The sequence below is a fragment of the Meriones unguiculatus genome, chromosome 14, assembly GCF_030254825.1.
Source record: "Meriones unguiculatus strain TT.TT164.6M chromosome 14, Bangor_MerUng_6.1, whole genome shotgun sequence".
NCBI lineage: Eukaryota > Metazoa > Chordata > Mammalia > Rodentia > Muridae > Meriones > Meriones unguiculatus.
In genome coordinates, this window is record NC_083361.1 from 207,501 (window position 1) to 216,086 (window position 8,586).

The following is an 8,586-nucleotide window of genomic DNA, read 5'->3' on the forward strand; positions in this document are numbered from 1 at the left end:
CACCGGAGGAGACAGGGTCTCTCTGTGGATTGGTTTCCACTGCCCCAGAACTCAGTCGGTAGACCAGGTCGGCCTTAGAGATCTGCCTGCTTCCGCCTCTCCAGTAGCGCTGTGACTTAAACCATAAACCAACCACCCCACTCAGCTGGATTTCCCTCTCTCTCTCTCTCTCTCTTTAACTTTCATTTTACCCGTGGGTTCACCCAGACCATAATAAAAATACAGGATGGGACCAAAGGCCCAGGCCAGGAAAAAGGAAAAAGGAAAGAAAAGAAGCCAGGCAAGGTGGCACACGACTTTTATGACAGCATAAAAGGAGACAGTTGTAAGTTCGAGGACAGCCTATTTTTTGTTTGTTTGTTTAATAAAATTTTTATTTTTATATTAGTTACAGTTTATTCACTTTGTATCCCAGCTGTAGCCCTCTCCCTCATCCCCTCCCAATCCCATCTCATCAGGGCTGTCTGCATTGCCCTCCTCTGTGGCCTGGCAAGGCTGCTACCCCCAAGTGAGTTCCTGTCAGAGACATTCCCTGTTCCACTCATTAAGAAACCCACTTGGAGAGGGAGAAAAGCAAGCAGGCAGGCAGGCAGGCAGTCAGGCAGGCAGGCAGAAAAATATTTTCTCTCTACACAAGCAATCCGAATCTGCTTTATTAATGAAATGAAGAAAAGTACACAGTACTAACTACCTTTAAAGACCTCTTTCAAATGCCTCTCTGCGTGTGCCTGCTTTTAAATATTTAAGGGGGGGGGGGGGTGAATCCGGGCCATGCAATAAGTCTAGGCCAGATTGGGCCCCAGCTCTGAGAGGGAAAATCGAGAGACAAGCCCCCTATATCTCTGACCCAGAAATTATCTCGAAATGACAACCACCAGAGAAGGAAATATCATTTTTCTCCAGCAGATTCTCACTGGTATAATGTTATAATGTAAGCAGGCAGGCCCCGGGCAGATTTTGGGTGGGTGGAGAGGATCAAGGAGGAGTTTGGGGTAATGGGAACACCCACCCCCGACAAATAACACAGCTGAACTTTGCTGACTCTGTTTTCCTGCCTATCCAACCACTCACTCCCAGCTGGACAAAGGGGAGCCGCCTATATGGTTATGAGACGCCATCCTCCATACTAGGTAGATTTTCCAGCAGAGCTAGTAGTCTCAGGAGGCTCCTGCCAGTCAGTCAGTCAGTCAGTCAGTCAGTCAGTCAGTCTTCTTGGAAACCCCAGGCAATTCTTGCAATTTACAGTTTCATCAGTCCCTGGGGTGTGCTTATTTAAAACCAGAAAATCAAAGATAAGATGAGAAAGGTGTGTGTGTGTGTGTGTGTGTGTGTGTGTGTGTGTGTGTGTGCACGCGCGCGCGTGCGTGTGTGTGTGTTGGGTGTTGGAGACCATAATTTCAGCTTTATTTTTTTTTTATTTTATTTATTTTTATCTATCTCCCCACCCCCACCCCCCAGATGAGGACCAAACAACCCAGGCAGGACCTTCCTTTCGCTTGCTAAGCAGGCGATCTACCTACCACTGAGGGAAATCCCCAACCCCAAATAATTTATTTATTTATACTTTTATTTTATGTGTCCGATCACCTAGATAGAACTGAAGTTACAGACGAGCTGCCGCGTGGGTTCTGGAAATTGAACCTGAGTCCTTTGGAAGAGTACCCAGTGCTATTAACCACTGAGCCATTCCCTCCAGTTCCTCCGGTCAAGCTTTCCCTAGAAATTAAATATCGGTTGAATATGTCGAACCGAACCGGAGCCGGGCGTGGTGGTGCACGCCTGCCTGAGAGGCAGAGGCAGTTTGGAGGCCCTGTCTCTCCACTGGGAAAGAAGACTCCGCTCCCTCCCCATCTGCCCTGCCGATCCTCCCCTCCCACCCCCACCCCGTCCCCCACCCCGCCGATCGATCGATCGATCGATCGATCGATCGATCGACCCCCTTCCCCGCAGCCCGCCCCAAATCTCAAGGAGGGAAACTGTGAATGAAGGCAGATCCTTTAGCTGTGAAGAGTCACCCTCAGATTTGTTCAGGGAGAAGTGGATACTAACCATTATCCAGCCTGCAAACCCAGAGGGGGAGAAAAATGAATGCCTCTACTCTACACTCCCAGAAGAGCGATGGTCAAGGGGCACCCACCTTGCAGGCGGGTCGCAACCTTCTGTAACTCCAGTTTTAGGGAACTCTCACATACGGAGGCAGAATACCAGTTAAAGAAAATAGAATAATCGGGGAGGGGGGGGGTGGCATATAAAAAGAACTTACAGCCTTCCTCAGAGGGGTCAATTTGAATTTGCCCGAAGAAGACTAGAGAGAGGAACCAGAGGTTCTTCTAAGAAGCCCAAGTAAATCTTGAAGGTCACTTGCAGATCTTCAAATGGAGTGAGTTTTAAAACAAATCACAGTGGAAAAACACGACCCACCACCACCACCACCACCACCACCACCACCACCACCACCACCACCACCACCACCACCACCACCAAAACAAGAACAAAAAAAAAAAATAAAGAAAGAAAGAAAGAAAGAAAGAAAGAAAGAAAAAGAAAAACAAACAAACAGAACCCCAGAGATCTTGCACCTGCCTGAAGAGTATACCGGCTGTTTTTCCAGTCCCAAGCGCACGCGCGCGCGCACGCGCACACACACACACACACACACACACACACACACACACACACGAGTGGGCAGTGGTAAAAATTAGCTCACAGAGAGAAACAACATAAGTCAATGAACCAACTAGAAACTTCGTAGTCATTCATTTATTTATTGTAATTGAGCGTAAAGTGAAGGGGGGGGGGTGGCTCAGGTGGGCTGGGAAGCAGGTAGATAGAGTACCACCTGTGAGTCAAGAGGAAGAGGAAGGAAGGGCCATCTTCTTCTGCTGGAAAGAGGTAGTCTTTTGTTTGTATGCGTGATTGCGTCCCGCCTCGAGAAGGAGGGCAGTCAGTCAGTCCAGCTGACTGTGCCGGGGCATAGCAGTCCCACACCTCAAACTCCTCTTTCTGGCCGTGCCTTTGATTCTCGCCTCCGTCCTGTCCTGTTCGCCAGGGTGGTCAGGGAACCCTGCATGGATAGCAAAAAGGAAGCATGTCAGTGGGGAGGAGTCCATTACGTTTGGCCCCGCAAAGCAAAGCAGAGTAGAGCAGATTGGTCTATTTGAAAGAACGATTCCGATTCAAATTTTTAGAGAACACCATGCTTCCCAATGCCCATCTCCTCTCCTCCGTGTGCCCTCCCGCCCCCCACCCCCGTTTCCCCCTTGGCTCGGGCAGACAGTGTGCAGGCAGGCTGATAAGGAAGGGCCAATCGCACACACCTCGAGGAGCGAGCGAGCAAGCAAGCAAGCACCGCCGCACACTGTTATGATGGCGGGGAGAGAAAAAAGAGAAAGGTAACATGCTCAACCTTTACCTAGACATTACATATCAGTTAAAAAAAAAAAAATCAAAATGGAGCAGGCAGGCAGATCTCTGAGTCTGGGATAGGGAGGGAGGGAGGGAGGGAGGGAGGGAGGGAGATAAATACACACTGGAGAGATGGCTCACAACAGTCTATAATGGAGTTCTGGCGCCCTCTTCGGGTACATGCATGCAGGCACATTTAATCAGCCATTCATGTTAAAAAAAAAAAAGGGGGGGGGCGGGGCTGGAGAGATGGCTCAGAGGTTAAGAGCATTGGCTGTTCTACCAAATTCCCAGCAACCACATGGTGGATAACAACCATCTATAATGAGATCTGTTCTGACCTGCAGGCACACATGCAGGCAGAACAATTAATAAAGAAACAAACAAACAAACAAACAAATCTTAAAAGAAAAAACTGGTCGATCATACATACATACATACATACATACATAGAAAGAAAGAGACAGTTTATTTATTCAGTTCCCCCCCCCCAAAAAAAAAGAAAAGAAAAAACTGATCGATCTAATGTATTAATCATATATTCATACGTAATAAATATCTATTATATATAAACATTATATATTATATAACGTAAATGCACATATATGTATAAATATTTGCATGTTTATGTACATTACACATATCATTTATATATGTAGATATAATTATATATTAATCATATTACATATCATATATAAATAAGCATACATAAAAATATAAATAAAATCGAAAATATATAAATAAATATATATAAATATATAAATATGTAAGTATGTATAAATATTATATATAAGTATATATAAAAATAAGGATTTTATTTATATATATTTTATTATATATATTTATATATATAAATCCTATATACTTATATATCTATATAAAAGTTTATATATATATATATATATATATATATATATATATATAAGTCCTACGGGGGAAAAAAAAAAAAAAAAAAAAAAGTCCAGACATCTGGTCGACCTCCCAGAAGTGGGGGGGGGGGGGGGGAGAGGAAAGAAGAAGAAGAAAAAAAGACTAAGTCACGCCGGACATCTGGTCGACCTCCGTCCAGACCAAAAGCGGAGCGGGCCGTGCCGTAGACCCGTTCGGGAGTACTGGTCGACCTCCATCCTTGGTAGGGGAAAGGGAGGGTCGGGGGGGGGGAAAAAAATAAACCCCGAGGCGCCCCTCTCGGGCCGAGCGCCGGGGGGCGGGGGAGACAAGAGACCAGGGGAGAAGAATCGGGTCTCTCCCGCTTTTTCCCTTCCCCCCAACCCCAAACCTCCGGAAAACGAGCACACGTCCGAACCTCGTCGCCGACACCTCGCGCTCCGGCTTGGCCAGGGCCGGAGGGAGGTCGGCCGCGTCGGCGGCGGAGGCCGGGTGCGCGCCCTCCCCCGGAGGGTGGGAGAAGAACCGCGGAAGGCGCCGTCGTCGGGAGACGGAGGAAGAGAAGAGATACCGAGACCTACCGGCCGAGCGAGCGAGCGAGCGAGCGAGCGATGCCGCCCGCCCGGCCGAGCCGAGAGCGCGAGAGACAAACCCTTGTGTCGAGGGCTGACTTTCAATAGATCGCAGCGAGGGAGCTGCTCTGCTACGTACGAAACCCCGACCCAGAAGCAGGTCGTCTACGAATGGTTTAGCGCCAGGTTCCACACGAACGTGCGTTGACGTGACGGGCGAGAGGGCGGCCCCCTTTCCGGCACAGCACCTAGGGAAGCCACCCAAACCCGAACCAAGCAAACACAAAATTCCAGCACTTGAGAGGCAGAGGCAGGCGAATCTCTTAGTGTGTGTCCAGCCTGGCCCATAGTTTCATCCGTATGCTCATGATGAGTTCAAAGCAGAAGTTTATAATCTTTTTATTTCAATTGTTTTTTGTTTTGTTTTGTTTTGTTTTAGTTTCGGCTCATTTGAGATGGGGTTTCTCTGTGTAAGTTTGGTAGACGCACACGCTGAGAGGGAGAGAAGAAAGAAAGAAAGAAAGAAAGAAAGAAAGAAAGAAAGAGAGAGAGAGAGAGAGAGAGAGAGAGAGAGAGAGAGAGAGAGGGAGGGAGGGAGGGAGGGAGGGAGAGAGAGAGAGAGAGAGAGAGAGAGAGAGAGAGAGAGAGAGAGAGAAAGAAAGAAAGAAAGAAAGAAAGAAAGAAAGAAAGAAAGAAAGAGCTCCTCGCTCAACTAGTAAGAGTGAACTTCAAATTGTTCCGTAAGATTTTCCCTAACCTTGCTAAACAATCTATTGCCAGAGACCAACCATCTTCCAGCAGACAAGGCAGGTGTCAGAGTCAGGGATGACCTGATGATGGCTGCTGCTACTTGGGGCTGCTGGTTGTGGCAAAAAAAAAAAAAAAAAAAAAAAAAAAAAAAAAAAAAAAAAAAACTCTTTATATAATCTTTATATAATTTAACTCTTAAACTGCCATGGGCCTCTGGTTGTGGAGAGAGCCTCTAAAGCTCTAAAGGAAAAGAGTTAGAGGGAACTGAACCCTGGATTCTCAGATTCAGGGTCAAGAAACGGTGTTGTCAGCCAGGAGACATGGGAGAGAGGGGTGTTTAATCCTGCTCTATGTCTCTATCCCTACTGTATTTACAGGGAGCCCTCTGATTGTCATGGTATCTCTCTCTTTTAAAAATCAGAGTAAAGAGCGAGCGACACTAAACCTCTGTGATGGTTTGTTTCTACAGAGTAAGAGGGGTTTCTGTGTCTGTTTGTTTGTTTTGTTTTAATGTCAAAGTTTTTCTAAAATACAGGTGTCTGTCTCGTATGGGTAGCCATATATTCTTTGTTTCGATATTCAGATGATCTCTCTCATCGTATCCTCCTCCTTGGACTAAACCTAGAAGGAATGCACGTCCTTCGTCATTAATTTGTTTCATCTCCCTTTGGCGCTCGGCATTTGGAGGTTCGAAGAGCTCCCAGCAGTCCATCTTCCCCCGAGCCCCAGGAAGGTTTTGCAAATTGCTGGAATGAAGTCAGAAACTCTTTGAAAAATCATGATCAGTCAGAGATTACAGAACCATCAGAATGTGAAAAACAACAGCACACTCTGTTATAGAGGTACACTTCTTCCACATATTTTTTGAAAAAATCTGCAATAAGGCCAGGCAAGAGAGCAAGGGCCGGGGTGGGCGGGGGGGGGGGGGGAGGAGGGGGGATGGGGGAAGGGGGGGGGAGGAGGAGGAGGGGACCTCCAGCTCACTCACTCCTCCCTCAGCTCAGCGGCACACCCATCGTTGCTGTGTTAAACCGGTGGGGCCGCATTCCAGGAATTCTAAAGAACTTTGTTGTTCCTCTCCCAGGGGACAGAAGGGACGACTCTTTTTTTTTTTTTTTTTTTTTTTTTTTACCCCGTTTTGTTTTATTTGGTGGGGACCGCTCTTAGTTGTGTATTAATGAGAGGAAACTGTTCCCTGAATCACTCCCACCCCCCTTTTTTCGGTGCACCGGAGGAGACAGGGTCTCTCTGTGGATTGGTTTCCACTGCCCCAGAACTCAGTCGGTAGACCAGGTCGGCCTTAGAGATCTGCCTGCTTCCGCCTCTCCAGTAGCGCTGTGACTTAAACCATAAACCAACCACCCCACTCAGCTGGATTTCCCCTCTCTCTCTCTCTCTCTCTTTAACTTTCATTTTACCCGTGGGTTCACCCAGACCATAATAAAAATACAGGATGGGACCAAAGGCCCAGGCCAGGAAAAAGGAAAAAGGAAAGAAAAGAAGCCAGGCAAGGTGGCACACGACTTTTATGACAGCATAAAAGGAGACAGTTGTAAGTTCGAGGACAGCCTATTTTTTGTTTGTTTGTTTAATAAAATTTTTATTTTTATATTAGTTACAGTTTATTCACTTTGTATCCCAGCTGTAGCCCTCTCCCTCATCCCCTCCCAATCCCATCTCATCAGGGCTGTCTGCATTGCCCTCCTCTGTGGCCTGGCAAGGCTGCTACCCCCAAGTGAGTTCCTGTCAGAGACATTCCCTGTTCCACTCATTAAGAAACCCACTTGGAGAGGGAGAAAAGCAAGCAGGCAGGCAGGCAGGCAGTCAGGCAGGCAGGCAGAAAAATATTTTCTCTCTACACAAGCAATCCGAATCTGCTTTATTAATGAAATGAAGAAAAGTACACAGTACTAACTACCTTTAAAGACCTCTTTCAAATGCCTCTCTGCGTGTGCCTGCTTTTAAATATTTAAGGGGGGGGGGGGGTGAATCCGGGCCATGCAATAAGTCTAGGCCAGATTGGGCCCCAGCTCTGAGAGGGAAAATCGAGAGACAAGCCCCCTATATCTCTGACCCAGAAATTATCTCGAAATGACAACCACCAGAGAAGGAAATATCATTTTTCTCCAGCAGATTCTCACTGGTATAATGTTATAATGTAAGCAGGCAGGCCCCGGGCAGATTTTGGGTGGGTGGAGAGGATCAAGGAGGAGTTTGGGGTAATGGGAACACCCACCCCCGACAAATAACACAGCTGAACTTTGCTGACTCTGTTTTCCTGCCTATCCAACCACTCACTCCCAGCTGGACAAAGGGGAGCCGCCTATATGGTTATGAGACGCCATCCTCCATACTAGGTAGATTTTCCAGCAGAGCTAGTAGTCTCAGGAGGCTCCTGCCAGTCAGTCAGTCAGTCAGTCAGTCAGTCAGTCAGTCTTCTTGGAAACCCCAGGCAATTCTTGCAATTTACAGTTTCATCAGTCCCTGGGGTGTGCTTATTTAAAACCAGAAAATCAAAGATAAGATGAGAAAGGTGTGTGTGTGTGTGTGTGTGTGTGTGTGTGTGTGTGTGTGTGCACGCGCGCGCGTGCGTGTGTGTGTGTTGGGTGTTGGAGACCATAATTTCAGCTTTATTTTTTTTTTATTTTATTTATTTTTATCTATCTCCCCACCCCCACCCCCCAGATGAGGACCAAACAACCCAGGCAGGACCTTCCTTTCGCTTGCTAAGCAGGCGATCTACCTACCACTGAGGGAAATCCCCAACCCCAAATAATTTATTTATTTATACTTTTATTTTATGTGTCCGATCACCTAGATAGAACTGAAGTTACAGACGAGCTGCCGCGTGGGTTCTGGAAATTGAACCTGAGTCCTTTGGAAGAGTACCCAGTGCTATTAACCACTGAGCCATTCCCTCCAGTTCCTCCGGTCAAGCTTTCCCTAGAAATTAAATATCGGTTGAATATGT

General features: G+C 46.9%; 1 long non-coding RNA gene across 2 annotated transcripts; it reads right to left on the reverse strand.

The window, feature by feature from the left end:
* Positions 1-2,745: 2,745 nt before the first annotated feature.
* Positions 2,746-5,131, reverse strand: LOC132647079 (uncharacterized). 2 transcript variants are annotated; one of them, XR_009585345.1, is made up of 2 exons: positions 4,875-5,131; positions 2,746-3,064 (listed from the first exon to the last, which is right to left on the reverse strand). It is a non-coding gene; the product is annotated as an uncharacterized LOC132647079 (long non-coding RNA). The 2 variants fall into 2 exon arrangements; XR_009585346.1 differs by having other exon boundaries at positions 4,712-5,131.
* Positions 5,132-8,586: the final 3,455 nt, after the last annotated feature.